This window comes from Lithobates pipiens, unplaced genomic scaffold (genome assembly GCF_037356315.1).
Source record: "Lithobates pipiens isolate NorthernLeopardFrog02 unplaced genomic scaffold, aLitPip1_a1.2 Scaffold_3, whole genome shotgun sequence".
In the NCBI taxonomy this organism is placed as follows: Eukaryota; Metazoa; Chordata; class Amphibia; order Anura; family Ranidae; genus Lithobates; species Lithobates pipiens.
Genome location: NW_027507790.1, coordinates 284,765,829 through 284,783,386, shown reverse-complemented (window position 1 = coordinate 284,783,386; position 17,558 = coordinate 284,765,829).

The following is a 17,558-nucleotide window of genomic DNA, read 5'->3' as shown; positions in this document are numbered from 1 at the left end:
CACTGCTCTTTCTTTTGCTTCCCCCCTCCTCCTCCCCCCTTTCCCCCCCCCCCCCCCTTCCCCTTCACACCACAACACTTTGCTTCTTTCCAGCCCTTTCTCCCTTCTTTTTCTTCCTACAACTCTACTAGGCCCGGTACCAATATAACCTACCCTCATGTCCCTATACATATCTATTGAGATGTACTATTTACCCTATAGATTTATCCCCCTGAAGAAGCGGCCCCCTGATCACAAAACTGGTAGTGGATTGCATAAATCAGTGAGCAATTTCTATAACCCGCAATCCACTTGGAAGTCTACAAGTTCCTGTATATTGTATCAACCGTCCTCTCTTCTTTTTATCATGTTTTTGATTATTGTACCTATATATGTTTTTAGATGTAATAAATAATTATTTTATTTTAAGTCTATTCCTGTTTATTGGTACCATTTCCCCCGTGTGGGTGTAGGAAGACAGCTTCAGCAACTGTCCCTACTTCCTTAGAATTGGTGTAGTCTTTGTCTTGTCTATAAAAACCTTAGCTTTCTCTTCTTGGCTGATTGAAGTGGAACTCAACATGGTCTTCTGCGGTTGTCATCTGCCAAGGTTAGATGTATTGTGCATTCTGAGATGCTTTTCTACTCACCACAGCGGTGTTAATTTCGTTGACTAAAACAACTAAAACATTTTATTCGACTAAAGTAATACTATTTTAGTTGACTAAAATACGACTAAATCTAAAACAATTGAGATGACTAAGATACGACTAAAACTAAATTGAAATTTGACTTCAAAATGAACACTGGTCTGTAGTGCATGTTCATACCTCAATACCATAAATTATAACATATTCGATTTTTCACTCCAGCGGTATATAATGAGTTTGAAAATTGTAGAGAAAGGTTAACTAATGTATTACAATGTATTTACACCCATTAGATTTTAGACAACTAAAATGAGTTTTAGTCAACTAAAATGTACTGGAGATTTAGTCAACTAAATACGACTAAAACTAAAACAATTGCAGAAGACTAAAATGGCACTAAAACATAAAATAAGACTAAGTCTAAAAATAAGTCGAAATTTGCTGCCAAAATGAACACCCCATTTGTTATCATAGCCTTTCTGTCAGCTCAAACCAGTCTGGCCAAATCACATTTTCTCATTCTGGTTTGATGTGAACACAAAAGGGAAACTAAACCATCGCTCCCAACTGTCCCTGATTTCGAGGGACTGTGCCTGATTTCGAGCAATGTCCCTCCGTCCCTCATTCCTCCTCATTTGTCCCTCATTTTGGTCTGATCTATATAGTTGTATATAAAATGCACTTTTTATCTATGAAAAAGTGTTTTCCAGTGCTAAACCTTTCATCTGATTTCTAAATTGCTACATTTGTAAATTCCAAGAGCCGATCTAAAGGAATATTAGTGGTATAAAAAGCACTTGTGGGTTTAACCAATCTTGTTTTTTTGCACAATTCTCCTTTAATTGGGGCGTGGCAAGGGGTGTGTCCTGTGCCTGCATACTTTTGCTGATAGGTGTCCCTCATTTCCATTTCAAAATTTTGGAGGTGTGACTAAACCCTCCACTCCTTTACAGCCAAGGAAGCTGCTACCTTGGCCTCTGTTGGCCTGAAGTTGCCATGGTGCTAAACATGTGACCAGTTATGAACACCAGTCGTTTGATGGTTTGACAGTTTTGTTGGGAATAAGCAAATGTGACAGTTATCATTCACGGCAAGCTTGGAATTGAACTGTTTTGGGAAACCGTTAAATCATTGGGTTTAGTTCTACTTTAACTAAAGTTACTTCGCTGTATCTGCAAGATTTTATGCATTGAGGTGTTGTCACATAATTGGCTCATTAGATGTTCGCATGAAAAAAAAAAGTGAGAAGATAGAAGGAGATAACTGCACAAAGCAACAGGATACTGAGAAATGCTTCTTTATTCCCAAACTTGACAGGTAATACAGCAGAGGCATCCTGTTAACGCATTTCACACAACATAGTGCTTAATTATAGTTCTGATTAAGCACTATGTTGTGTGAAATGTGTTAACATCCTCAGAAGCTGTCATCTTTTGGAATAAAGAAGCATTGCTCAGTATTCTGTTGTGGTGTACAGCTATCTCCTTCTATCCTCTTGGTTTACTATAGTGGTAAGCTGGGCCATCACCTGCCAGGTGAGATCGGTGACGGGATTGGCTTCTCTGGCTCACCTGGAGCTGTTTTCCCACATTTGTACCCATGAAAAAAAAGGTGTGCATTGTTCCTAATAAACTGCTTGGTGAGTGTACTGTGTACCTTGGGTTGTATTGACCTTCATGCCCCTTGACAGAAATATTACTGGTCACTAATGAGCTCTATGTAGTTTCCAAAACATCATAACCTGATTCCAATTACTACGAGACACTAAAAATTGTACACGGTATGGCTGAGGACATTGCAACCATAATAATTAGAGAAGAGTTAGAACTTGCTTACTACGTATACATATATCTTCTGTACCAGTATCGGGATGGGTAATGCCTTTATCACCGCAGGAACTCTGCCGTATTACAAGAAATAAAACATTCTCCCCACCTAGGCGGCAATTTTATCTCTCTATAATTACAGAACTCCTTGGTGACTTATTATGTTATATTCCACTTATTTACAGTATTGGATTTGTTATCATTGTACAAACATACAGCAGTAAGTACATAATTCTCCTTATTGAGTTCTCTCTGTGATTGTAGCCATTGCTTCCAGTCGCATGTCTTCTGCCATAGAGGAATCAAAGCTGAAATTCTTGGATTCTGGTGGTGATCAAACCATCGCCCCCAACTGTCCCGGATTTCAAGGGACTGTCCCTGATTTCGAGCAATGTCCCTCTGTCCCTCTGTCCTCCTCATTTGTCCCTCGTTTTGGTCTGATCTATATAGATGTATATAAAATGCACTTTTTATCTATGAAAAAGTGTTTTCCGGGGCTAAACCTTCCATCTGATTTCTAAATTGCTGCATTTGTAAATTCCAAAAGCCAATCTAAAAGAATAATAGTGGTAAAAAAAAGCACTTGTGGGTTTAACCAATCTTTTACTTTTTGTACAATTTTCCTTTAAGGGGCGTGACAAGGGGCGTGTCCTATGCCTGCATACTTTTGCTGATAGGTGTCCCTCATTCCCATCTCAACAAGTTGGGAGGTATTACAAAACTAGATAAAGACCAGGCGACTATCAGGAAAAATGGAAGGCAAACCCATGCAGGTTTAGGCCTCATCCACACGCCAGAACTCATCCACACGCCTGAACTCATCCATACACCTATGCAAGGCCTGACTTTGCTTGCACAGGATGCACAGGTGTACCGTACATCTGTGTGCAGGCAGTCCTATTCATGTCTATTGGGACGCAGTAATGTACAGACATAGTGCTGGTCCTAGTTTGACAGCCATGTGCAGAGCCACTGATAAAGCAGTACAGCCAGCCCTCCTGTACTGGGCTCGGGCCCCATCAATTCAAAAGGAGGGCCCAGGCACCTGCTGAGCAGGAGGGCTAGCTGTACTGTCTTATTGCAGACACAGATCTTCTGTCTCTCCTTCTGTCTCCCACTGCAGCTCCTCCTCTCCCTCCCTTCGGCTGCACTGCAAGGCGATTGGTTCTAGCACATGCGCCTCTTCCTTTTGCTGTCCCGGCCCCCTCTGTTCCACTTGCCTCCTCTTCTGCCAGCAGCTGCTGGAGGCACACAGGGGAATGTAAATTACTGGCCCCTAATTTCCTGAATGAACACAGTGACTGATCGGTTCCAGTCACTCCTGTGTCCAATCATCATTAAAGCATAGTAATTTGTGTTTAATCTGCTTCGGTTTGTGAATGAGCAGGAAGCCTCAGAGCGCTTCCTATTCATTCATCTGTGTAGCTGAGGCTGTAGAGAAATGTCCTCAGCCACTTTCGACCCGAGGGGGGGTTGTCAGATAGGCTGTATGGGGCCCCATGATTTCTAACAGCAGCCCTGGGCATGTGGAAGTGTGTGTGTGGCCCCATACACCATCTATGTTTGGGATGCATGGAACAACTGTGCATTATGTGTGCATAAAGAGGGCCCTTTGCGTGGGTATACATGCAATGTTCAGCCTTGAAGTCCAAAGAAAATGCACATCATTTATATACAAGAGCAAGTGACTCACTCCATGTGCCGTGCTTTAGAACTGTCCCAGCGCCTTCAAATGGAAACCGAGTTCTCAGCCCTGTGTAAGCTCCAGCTAGAGCTTACACAGGACATTCTTCCTTCTTTCTTGGTGGTTGAGTGTAGTGAAGGTAAGATGAGCTTGTACTGCTGGGAAGTGCAGCATCAAAGTGACTCTGTTACTCTGCCCTGTGTGAGCAAAGCACAGGTTTACTAACAGTGATATTAAACCCAAAACAAAAAGTGTAATATATTGTAGCGCACCAATTGTTAGATGTGGTGGCTGCATTTATTTTCTTTTTTTAGGCTTTCTCTCTGTTCTCACCTGGTGATCTGGCCAGTAACACACCTCTTGTATTAGAGCACTCTCACTCTGGATGAAGGAGCACAGGGGGCACCTTTGGACAGCAGCATTGTCAGTCTGGGGGGAGGGGGCGGTTATACTGACTAGTTGATTTAAATACACTAACAAACTGAAGCTGAACTCCAGCTAATACTTTATAAGCCATTACAGCAAAAGTTTTTTTTTTCCTCTTTTGGGATATAGGTTTAAAATGAATAGATAATAGCTGATTAATTACTGTAAGTACCCTTGCCAGTGTTAAATGTGTTTTCTCATTCCTGTAACTGACAAATTCGGCTGTACAGCTTGTTCTGTTGAAAAACAACAGACTTCCTGGCCAGATCACCAGATGAAAATAGAAGAAAGAAAGCTTAAAAAGGAAACAAATGCAGTCATCATATCTAAGAATTGGTAAGCTGCATTATAATAAAAGTTTGCTTTTAGGTTTAATAATGCTTTAAAAGACAATGCAATAAAGTGAGTACCAGAAATATGTTTCAGTTTATTGGACAACAGAAACCTGTTATAAACAACTACTCAGCCTGCCATTTCTGATATGTGGATAACTTGAACCATACATTATACAATCTGACGGTACAATGGTAAAACAATGAAAAAATAAATACAAATATAAATAAAAAACAACAATAATTTTTGTTATTAAAATGATACATTCTTGGTAATGAACTCAACGGACCTAATAGGAATAAATGTATAAAAAATGAGTAAAATGATGTGTGTAACTTCACCATACAATATATAATCTGATCAGATTGTACTTTATTATCTATGGTCCACGTTATACACATATAATTGTATTCTTTTATTAGGTCCATTCATTACCAAGAATGTATCATTTCTACAGTCAGATGATATAATGTCTGTAGCTCTGACTCCCGAAGGAGCCGCGGATTTTATTGGGTTTACCGTTACCTTCTTCACCTCGTGTCTGTCTAGGGGGTTTCCAGAGGTAGACGGCCCACCAAGAACGGCAGAGACACCAGATCCACTCGAAGGGATTTTTATTTGCAAAATAAATAATTAACGAACGTGGTGTCTCAACGTAGGGTTAGAGGGTTTAAGTAGGAAAAAGTCCAGGTACCCTTAGTGCTGAGTCAGTATGAAAAGAACACGTCTCTCACATCAGGAAATCCAGAGAACAGCCGCTCATAGCTGGATCCTCACCCTTATTGGACAGTCCTCTCACCAGGTCTAGCAGCCAACAAGGTGTTTAAATCAGATACAAGTCTCTGCCACAGACTTGGTGTAGAACACTTTGGTAAAACTGAAAGATTGTAGACAAGTTGTAGAACCCTCGTATGGTACCAGTGTCTTGCAGCTGGTCCGGCGATACCACACGAGATTGGATTGACTTGGGGTCTTCCAACTGGTCCAGGCTCTTGTTGAGAAGCCAACCGTTGCATGGCCTTCTCCCAAGGAGTCCTCCCCTGGAAACCTTCACAGTTGCTGGACCTCTCCACAAACTGAGACGGCACCGGACCACCTCGGAATCCTTCCTTCCGTTTCCTTACCTCGGGCTAGCCAGCCCCGAGGTTTGAAGTCGGGTGGACCCACACACCAGGCCATGGCAGTCCTGGGGGCTGGTCAGGAGGACTAGGACCAAACAGTCAGAAAACACTTCTGGACCGGAACCCCGAAAACACGTGACATCCACACCTTAAGTACCCTCTCCCAGAAAGCACAGAAAAAGTGACACTCCCACTGGGCTGGTTCCGAGAGAGAGTAACCTTAATACACCCAACTAGACTGCGTTCTGCACCCTGCCATGATGACAGCGCCACCTATGGTCAGGCAGTCCAGCTAGACTGGTGCTGAGGTCTAAATTTAGAATACCGTATATACTCGAGTATAGGCCGACCCGAATATAAGCCGAGGCCCCCAATTTACCCCCAAAAAAACTGGCAAACTTATTGACTCGTGTATAAGCCGAGGGTGAGACATGCCTGTCCATCCCTGTGTGTGTGTCCGTCCATCCCTGTGTGTCCGTCCATCCCTGTGTGTCCGTCCATCCCTGTGTGTCCGTCCATCCATCCCTGTGTGTGTGTGTGTGTCCATCCATCCATCCATCCCTGTGTGTGTGTGTCCATCCATCCATCCATCCCTGTGTGTGTGTGTCTCCATCCATCCATCCATCCATCCCTGTGTGTGTGTGTCTCCATCCATCCATCCATCCATCCCTGTGTGTGTGTGTCTCCATCCATCCATCCATCCATCCCTGTGTGTGTGTGTCTCCATCCATCCATCCATCCATCCCTGTGTGTGTGTGTCTCCATCCATCCATCCATCCATCCCTGTGTGTGTGTGTGTCTCCATCCATCCATCCATCCATCCGTGTGTGTGTGTCTCCATCCGTGTGTGTGTGTGTGTGTGTGTGTGTGTGTGTGTGTGTGTGTGTGTGTGTCCAGCCTACCTGTGTCCCGAGCCTTTGTCCCGAGCCTCCGTCCCGTGTCGTGCCTTGCCTTTGTCCCGTCCCGTCCCGTCCCGTCCCGTCCCGTGCCGTGCCTTGCCTTGCCTCCGTCCCGTGCCCTCTTCGTCGGCGGCCATTGTAAAATTCAAAAGCCGCGCCTCCTCCTTCGCCTGTGATAGGCGGAACACTGAATTTCCCAGCAGCCTGTGTTCCGCCTATCACGGACGTCGTATCATCCTCGTCCGTAGTACGAGGATGAGCGGATGCCCGTGATAGGCGGAACACAGGCTGCTGGGAAATTCAGTGTTCCGCCTATCACAGGCGAAGGCGGAGCCGGAGGCGCGGCTTTTGAATCATAGAATGGCCGCTGTCTGTCTGCTCGACACGCTGATCGAGCGGGCAGACAGCGATGACTCGAGTATAAGCCGAGGGGGGCACTTTCAGCCTCAAAAAAGAGGCTGAAAATCTCGGCTTATACTCGAGTATATACGGTAATTGAACCCAAAACCAAAGTGCGGTTCAAGGGTAAGGTTAAATGACAAAACACACAGCGTGTGCTCTTCAGGAGACGGCTCTACATGTATAATTCAAGTTATACACACAACAGTTTTGAGATACATCTTTTTTTATATATTAATTCTTATTAGGTTAACATATCACCCAGAATGTATCCTTTTAATAGTGATAATTATAACTATTATTGTTTTTTTTGGTTTTTTTTATTAAACAATATATAGTTTAATACTCATGTGATTTGTCTGAAATGTTTGTATATTAATTTTGACACTCAATTACAACAACAAAACAATAAATAAAAATGATTTGATTGAAAAATAAATATTTTGAGGCTCCCGTCACTGATGACTATTTGGTTTTATTGATGACTCCTTGGGGGGGATATTGTATTGATATCAGATTGATATGGTGATTCTTATGTTCTTCCTTGCCCCGATGAAGGGGGTAGTCGTGGACCCCCAAAACATGTTGGATACTTTTTGGATTGGACCTTTTTAATGGAATGAAGTTGTATCTGGACCTCTTAGCAAAGGCACTTCAATTCCAATTTGTGTTACATAAGACTACAAACCTCGGAGACGGTGGAGATCCTCTGTGGTGTAGAAGCTTCCTGCCCAGGAAAACAGATCACTTACATCAAAATAAGGGTCGGGTGCGATTGTGCCACCTTTCTCAAATACCACTTGCCAGGCAGTGCTGTGCCAAAGCCTCTGATGATTTGTGAGTTGGAGGCCTGAAACAAGCGAGTTCTGACTACACTTCCTCCCAATCCGTTGACTTTAGCTGGCCATGCATGTAGCAGTTTAGTAAGATTATCAAACTTTGTAATGGAGCCAAAATTCCTCCTGCAGAAAAATCCAATTGTTTTCTGAGAAATTGTCTTTGCGGATTTGAAATGGTGCTACTTCCGTGCGATTTCAAAGCTGCACATCTGTGCGTTTTGCACTTCCGATTTCATTGCGGCTTCCGACTTCATACAACAGAAGTCTATGCAAGTCGCAATGAAATTGGCGAAATGTAGTGCAGGAACCTTTTTCAGAGTCGCCCCTATTTGAACAGTTCCATTGCCGACAACGGGGATCGACTTGTCATGCGATTTGGAACTGTCAGGTTGCACGGTGTGAACGGGGGGCTAATTGACCAATTTCGACTTCACAATTGATCTGCTCTAGGAGTTTTATCCAACTTGTTGGTAGATTGCAGAGTTTCTGGTGGTATTTTATGACTGTATTTTAAATTTAAAGAGGAAGTAAACCCTGATGGGATTAACTTCCTCTTTATTCCCCTGCAAAGTAAAAGCATAATGGGCTAGTATACATCGCATACTAGCCCATTATGTGCCACTTACCTGCAAATGAAGGCTGCGATGTCCCTGCTGGCGGAAGCATCCATCTTCACCCTTCTTCCTTCCAGGGCTGCGGACTCCAGCTCTGTGATTGTCCGGCGTCGCATGACCACACATGCAGGAGGAAGCCGACAGTCACGGCATTGGCCCTATAGAAACGGCACGATCGTGACCTTTCTTTAGTGCCCATGTGCCGATGGCATTGGCGAAGTGTATATGGTAAATATCTCCCAAACCTTGCAGATTTAGGAGATATTTACAGTACCTACAGGTAAGCCTTATTATAAGCTTACCTGTAGGTAAAAGTGGTCTGTAAGGGTCTGATGCTTCTTCTTTTTTTTAGTACATTATAATAAAGTCATTATCAGACTATAGCCACTGTAATCAGCCCAAATCACAAATTACTTACTGTTTAAAGAAACTTTAAAAAACTTGTTTCCAGGGGTTAGGCAGCGCCATCTTAAGTATTGTTTTCTGAGTCCACAGTAGAGTGTATTTCCGCCCTTACATTGAGCACTTCCTGTACAGTTAACCAAGCCTCCTTCTCAATCCAACGTTTCTATGGCAACCCTGCTTCCCTGTTCATAGCTGACTTGTTTTATTTCATAGTATTTACTTGTGCCGATGTCTAATGTTTGCCTTTCTTAGTCTTATCAGCTTCAGCTGATAAGACTGCAGTAATGACCAAGTTTACACTGCGTGTGATGTCACATGGTCACATGGTGTGTAGGAGGAAGCTCTGAATGATTCTGCAGCCTCCTGGGATATCAGTGTTGTGCCTAGGAGATCCTGATAACAAATAGATAAGCACACAGAGAGTGTGCCGTAAATCAGGGGAGATCTGGGCATGCTCAGTGACATCATTCTAAAGAACAAAAAGGATTACAACAATACTAAGCAAGTAAGGAGATATCTACAAGCCGTGTTTATTAGGGTTTTTTTTTTTATGCTGATTTACATGGGAGAAAGTTGTGGGTGAGAGTTTACAACCACTTTTAAGTGGAGTTCCACCCAAAACTGGATCTTCTGCTCGTTGTACTCCCCCTCCCCCCCCCACCCCCGATTCCACATTTGGCAGCTTTCGGGGGGGGGGGGAGGGGGAGCAGGACACCTGTCTTTCACAGGTATCCTGTCCCCACTTCCGGGAGCCTCAGCTGCGGGTATTGACGTCACTGCCCGGGCTCCTTCCTCCTTGCTCGGCCGCCGGGCCAGTAGGAGAGAGGAGCTGAGAGCATGTGCAGTAGGGTTCAAGATGTGAAGCCATAGGGCTACACTGCTGGGTTCCCTTACACGCAATGGTGGCGGCAGCCCCCGATAGCTGATGTAATCATCAGCTGCGGTGCCGACATCGCTGGACTCCAGGACAGGTAAGAGTCCGATTATTAAAAGTCAGCAGCTGTAGTATGTGCAGCTGCTGGCTTTTCATTTTTGCAGCGTTGGTTGAACCTCCGCTTTAAGGTTGAGGGAACATTGCCACATGTATGGCCAGCTATAGGAAGTATTGAAGTTAGGGAATCCGTTTCGTCTAGCTGTGCAGATAGCATTTCTGAAGGAGGTCAGTTAAGCCCCGTACACACCATCGGAAATTCTAACAGCAAAAGTCCGATGGTTTTTGGTCTGTAAATGCAATCGTGTGTTTGCTCCATCGGACTTTTGCTGGCCGAATTCCAGAAGCAAAAGATTGAGAGCACTTTCTCAATTTTTTCGGTCAGAAAAAGTTATGATCAGAAATTCTGTACCAATTCCGACGCGCAAAATTCCTACACATGCTCGGAAAAAATTTGACGCATTCTCGGAAGCATTGAACTTCATTTTCTCGGCTCGGCGTAGTGTTGTACGTCACCGCGTTCTTAACGGTCGAAAGTTCAGCGAACCCGTGTGTATGCAAGCCAAGCTTGAGCGGAATCCCGTCAGAAGAACCATCCAATATTTTTCCAACGGAAATTCCGCTCGTGTGTAGGGGGCATAAGAGGAACGCTCTCTGCCACACTGATCCAATGAAGGAAGGGGCACTTTATGTTATGAGTGTTTAAGCTGTGGAATGCCCTACAGTATGAAGCGTAATGGTAAAATCAATAATGAAATATAAAAACAGACTAGATGCTGGGAACTGGTCTGACATTCATCAGGGAAGGAATGATTTTTTCTCACATATAGAACAGAATTAAAGACTCTCCAATAAAATAAGATTGAACTAAAAAGGGTGACACTGCGGGTTTTGTCTTCCCTTTTCTGGGACAAATTTCCAGAGGCTGAACTTGGCAGACCTGCATGTTTTTCAATCTTGTAACTATAATGACAAAGCTTTGAAAGCTGTTACATCTGATCTGTGTTTTAGGGATTGTTCACATGGGTGGCCAGGTGGGAGGTAAAAGCAGGTAGTTGAGCTGCAGTTTTACCACTTGCTTATTGGCCATCTAAAGAAGGGTATGCAGCTGCTATAGCGGTAGCCAAAGTGTAATATAGCTGTGGCGATATATTAAAATTGCATGCCAAACTCGACCCGACCCATTTATAAGTGTATTGGATGACATTACAAATGCAATGCAATTGGGGAGTGATGGTCCAGCCTTTTTTGGGGTTAAAAAAGGGCGTGAGCAGACAAAATATTATCTTCTCACCGCATGTTCATCACAGAACACTTTTCAGAGGGGCAGCTGCTTCTGCCGCACATGGGAACGAGCCCTTAGTCATCGGAGCCCCCTTTCCCTGTGTACAGGTCTCTGCACTTGTCAATCAATGAGCCGCAGGCAAGGATGCACAGTCATTGCTGTGACTTCATCGCGGCTTGCATACAACTTCTTTACCAGAAGTCAATGCAGGTCATATTGAAGTCGGTAGTGCAGAGACCTTTTTCTAAGTCACTACTATCAGAACGGTTCCAATAATGGGGCGCGATTTGACGTCTCAATTCCCATGACAAGTCGCGGCAGTGTGAACCAGGGCTACCTTCGTATTGGACAGAGTATGAAAGGATTAAAGACTCTGTCAATTTCTATTGCTGGGACCCTTTTGGGAAGCTACACCTTATGGACCATAACAGGCCACTCATACTGTTGTGATGCGATAACACACATTAACCACTTCCCGACCAACCGCCGCAGTTATACTGTGCCAAGGTGTCTGGATAGCGCGAATCGCCATAGGTGTACCTTGGTCCGTGCATGTGATATAGCGCGCCTGGGGGGGGTCCGGTGGACTCGATGTCCGTCGGCGACCTGGGATTGCAGTACACAGAGGCATATTGGGGATCTGCCTATGTAAATAAGGCAGATCCCCATTCTGACAGGAGACATCATGGAGATCTGCTGTTCCCAGTCATCGGGAACAGCGATCTCTGTGGTGTTCCAGGCAGCCCATCCCCTCTACAGTTAAATTTACTGACACAACACCCAAAATTTACTGGCACAGCCAAGTTTTTACTGATATTTTCAAGAATTACAGTTTTAAGTGCAAATTTCAATATTTAGGCTACAAACAAATACAATCTGCAATTAGCAATGTGGTTTAAAGTAGGTATTAAGACAAAAACATATTTCCTATTTCATTTTTGATATACTAAGTAAGTATCTCAGAGACAGGACTCAGGAGGGCAAGAAATTTGAATGGGCGGCACACGTGCATAAAATTGACTCTCACTGTAACACCGACACCAGTGTGCAGAAGCACCGATGACACCCCTGGACATGATATATCCCCTCCTCAGTCACAGTCTCCATGCCAGGCGGGCCCTTCAGTCCAGTCAAATCCAGACACACCAGACAGCACCGACAGTCCCACTCCTGGCTTGCCTTGCTCCCCGGTTCAGTAGGCCTGCACCCAAGTCCCCGGTTGCTCCGCTCGGTTCTCTTGCACCAAGACATCACTCGGGCACTGCCTTCAACAGATCCGCCCCCCCGCCCCCCGCCAGTGCCACCCGAATACACGGTAGAAATCAATGAGTGGTCTCTGTCAGCTCCGGACCGAAACACTGCATGTGCATTTTTGAGCTGAGCTTCACAGCCATATTTTTATGGGCAACCTTTTCCTGTCACTGACATTTACTGGAGAAAAGTGCCCATTTTTTACTGGCTGTCAGTAAAAATACTGACGGTTGGCAACACTGCCCCATTGGAAGATTTCCCATCTATAACTTTTCTGGGGACATCCCTCCCCACTCTGTCCAAAATGTAAAAAAAAAAGTTTTGCCTTTAGTTATACTTTAACCACTTCAGCCCCGGAAGGTTTTACCCCCTTAATGACCAGGCCATGTTTTGCGATACGGCACTGCAATAATTTAACTAACTGCACGGTTGGGCGACGCTGTATCCATATAAAATCGATGTCCTTTTATTCCCACAAATAGAGCTTTCTTTTGGTGGCATTTGGTCACCTCTGTGGTTTTTATTTTTTGTGCTATAAACAAAAAGACAAACAATTTTGAAAAAAAAACAAAAAAAATAAATATTTTTTACTTTCTGCTATAAAACATGTTGAATATAAAAATGTATTTCTTCATCAATTTTGGCCAATATGTATTCTGCTACATATTTTTGGTAAAAAAAAATAAAAAATCCCAATACGCGTACATTGATTGGTAATGAATAAGTGACCTGTTAGTGTGTGAAACGCGTCTACCATTTGTATTGTCTGTAACACTTGGGATATTCTTTATTAAACAAGAATTTTGATGGATCTTGGAGTGCAGCCATTTCTTCAGTGTTGTTACGCGTACATTGATTGGTTAAATCAGACACCTGACGCTTTGGGGGACCAGTGACACTAATACAATGATCAAAAAAAATTCACTGTCCTATTGATACTGGCAGGGAAAGTGTTAACATCAGGGGCGATCAAAGGGTTAAATGTGTTCCTAGGGAGTGCTTTCTAACTGTGTGGGGGGTGGTTGTACTGTGGGAAGGCAGAGATCCCTTGTTGCTATCATTGGAAGGAATAGTGCCTCGTTGATGGTATCATTGGAAGGAATAGTGCCTCGTTGTTGGTATCATTGGAAGGAATATTGCCTCGTTGTTGGTATCATTGGAAGGAATAGTGCCTCGTTGTTGGTATCATTGGAAGGAATAGTGCCTCGTTGTTGCTATCATTGGAAGGAATAGTGCCTCGTTGATGGTATCATTGGAAGGAATAGTGCCTCGTTGTTGGTATCATTGGAAGGAATAGTGCCTCGTTGTTGGTATCATTGGAAGGAATAGTGGCCCGTTGTTAGTATCATTGGAAGAAATAGTGCCCCGTTGATGGTATCATTGGAAGGAATAGTGCCCCGTTGTTAGTATCATTGGAAGAAATAGTGCCCCGTTGATGGTATCAATGGAAGGAATAGTGCCCCGTTGATGGTATCATTGGAAGGAATAGTGCCTCGTTGGTGTCATTGGAAGGAATAGTGCCCCATTGTTGGTATCATTGGAAGGAATATTGCCTCGTTGTTGGTATCATTGGAAGAAATAGTGCCTCGTTGATGGTATCAATGGAAGGAATAGTGCCCCGTTGATGGTATCATTGGAAGGAATAGTGCCTCGTTGATGGTATCATTGGAAGGAATATTGCCTCGTTGTTGGTATCATTGGAAGGAATAGTGCCCCGTTGATGGTATCAATGGAAGGAATAGTGCCCCGTTGATGGTATCATTGGAAGGAATAGTGCCTCGTTGGTGTCATTGGAAGGAATAGTGCCCCATTATTGGTATCATTGGAAGGAATATTGCCTCGTTGTTGGTATCATTGGAAGAAATAGTGCCCCGTTGATGGTATCATTGGAAGGAATAGTGCCCCGTTGATGGTATCATTGGAAGGAATAGTGCCCCGTTGTTGGTATCATTGGAAGGAATAGTGCCTCGTTGGTGTCATTGGAAGGAATAGTGCCCCTTTGTTGGTATCATTGGAAGGAATAGTGCCCCTTTGTTGCTATCATTGGAAGGAATAGTGCCCCATTGTTGATATCATTGGAAGGAATAGTGCCCCGTTGTTGGTATCAATGGAAGGAATAGTGCCCCGTTGTTGGTATCATTGGAAGGAATAGTGCCTCATTGATGGTATCATTGGAAGGAATAGTGCCTCGTTGATGGTATCATTGGAAGGAATAGTGCCTCGTTGTTGGTATCATTGGAAGAAATAGTGCCCCGTTGTTGGTATCATTGGAAGGAATAGTGCCTCGTTGTTGGTATCATTGGAAGAAATAGTGCCCCGTTGTTGGTATCAATGGAAGGAATAGTGCCTCATTGATGGTATCATTGGAAGAAATAGTGCCCCGTTGATGGTATCATTGGAAGGAATAGTGCCTCGTTGTTGGTATCATTGGAAGAAATAGTGCCCCGTTGTTGGTATCAATGGAAGGAATAGTGCCTCGTTGTTGGTATCATTGGAAGAAATAGTGCCCCGTTGATGGTATCATTGGACGGAATAGTGCCTCGTTGTTGGTATCATTGGAAGGAATAGTGCCCCGTTGTTAGTATAATTGGAAGAAATAGTGCCCCGTTGATGGTATCATTGGAAGGAATAGTGCCCAGTTGTTGGTATCATTGGAAGGAATAGTGCCTCATTGATGGTATCATTGGAAGGAATAGTGCCTCGTTGTTGGTGTCATTGGAAGGAATAGTGCCTCATTGTTGGTATCATTGGAAGAAATAGTGCCCCGTTGATGGTATCATTGGAAGGAATAGTGCCTCGTTGTTGGTGTCATTGGAAGGAATAGTGCCTCATTGTTGGTATTATTGGAAGAAATAGTGCCCCGTTGATGGTATCATTGGAAGGAATAGTGCCCCGTTGATGGTATCATTGGAAGGAATAGTGCCTCGTTGGTGTCATTGGAAGGAATAGTGCCCCATTGTTGGTATCATTGGAAGGAATAGTGCCTCGTTGTTGGTGTCATTGGAAGGAATAGTGCCTCATTGTTGGTATCATTGGAAGAAATAGTGCCCCGTTGATGGTATCATTGGAAGGAATAGTGCCCCGTTGTTGGTATCATTGGAAGGAATAGTGCCCCATTGTTGGTATCATTGGAAGGAATAGTGCCTCGTTGTTGGTATCATTGGAAGGAATAGTGCCCCGTTGTTGGTAGCATTGGAAAGAATGCCCTGTTTTATAGTTTTATAGTTAGTAAGGTTGAATAAAGACACCAGTCCATCCAGTTCAACCTGAGTGAGTGTCTACAACCATCCCTATCCCTGTACATTGCACACTCACATCAGTCCCTACCCTCAAGGAGCCCACAATCCAAGGTGCCCATTCATATACTAGGGCCAATTTTGGACAGAAGACAATTAACCTACCTGCATGTCTTTGGAGTGTGGGAGGAAACCGGAGTACCCGGAGGAAACCCACGCAGGCACAGGGAGAACATGCAAACTCCAGGCAGGTAGTGTCGTGGTTGGGATTTGAACCAGTGACCCTTTTTACTGATAGGTGAGAGTGCTACCCACTACACCACTGTGCCACCCATGTTGTTAGTAGCACTGGAAGAGATAGTGCCCCGTTGTTGGTATCATTGGAAGGAATAGTGCCTTGTTGTTGGTATCATTGGAAGGAATAGTGCCCCATTGTTGGTATCATTGGAAGGAATAGTGCCTCATTAATGGTATCATTGGAAGGAATAGTGCCTCATTGATGGTATCATTGGAAGGAATAGTGCCTCGTTGTTGGTATCATTGGAAGGAATAATGCCCCATTGTTGGTATCATTGGAAAGAATAGTGCCCCGTTGTTGGTAGCATTGGAAAGAATGCCCTGTTGTTAGTAGCACTGGAAGAGATAGTGCCCCATTGTTGGTGTCAGTTGGCAGAATAGTGTCTCATATCAGTGGAAGAATAGTGCCCCAAGGGCCAGATAAAGGCAAGCAAAGGGCCACATCCAGCCCCTGGGCTGCAGTTTGGAGACCACTGCTTTAGATTTGAATCTCGGCCAGTCCTTGCTGAAGTGGCAAAAGATTCAAACCATCTATGGCCGGCTTTAACTGCTTGCCGCCCGCTGGCCGTCATATGCGCAGCTCTTGTTCTGGGAGGGCGTCATATGATGTTCTCGCTCCCCGCCGCTTCACTGGGGACCTGATGCACTGGCCAGCGGCCGTGATGTCCGCCAGACACCCGCGATTGCCTAGTAACAGAGAAGGACCGCGACATCCTGTCAGGTGAGAGGAGACTGATGGTGTGTTCCCAGTACAGAGGATCACCGATCGCTCTCCTCCCCTTGTGAGTCCCCTCCCCCTACAGTTAGAATCACTCCCTAAGTAACATGTTTAACCCCTTCACTGCCAGTGACATTTTTACAGTAAATGCATTTTTAATCGCACCGAACGCTGTATTAATGCCAATATTTCCAAGCGTGACAGCGCTGAAAGCTGAAAAATGGCTTGAAAAGGAAGAAGTGCCCTGTATTAAGGTGGTTAAGGAACAACACCACCCCAACGAGGCTCTTCTCTCTTCCTAATGGGACTAGATGGGCAATATTCTGCAATGCAGTGGCCCCTGACGGGGTCCTGGAGCTGGCCCTCTCACTTAAACAGAACTAAATCCTCCTATCCTTTTCAGCCAAGGAAGCTTTTCCCACAAACAGAGATTTTTTTTGGTGGTATTTGATCACTTCTGCGTTTTTTATTTTTTTGTGCTATAAACAAAAAGAAAAGCGTCAATTTTGAAAAAAAACAAACAATGTTTTTTACTTTTTGCTATAATAAATATCACAAAAAAAACAAAAAACATTTTTTTATAATTTTAACCACTGGGCACTTAAACTCCGCTCCTGCCCAGACCAATTTTCAGCTTTCGGTGCTCTCACACTTTGAATGACAAT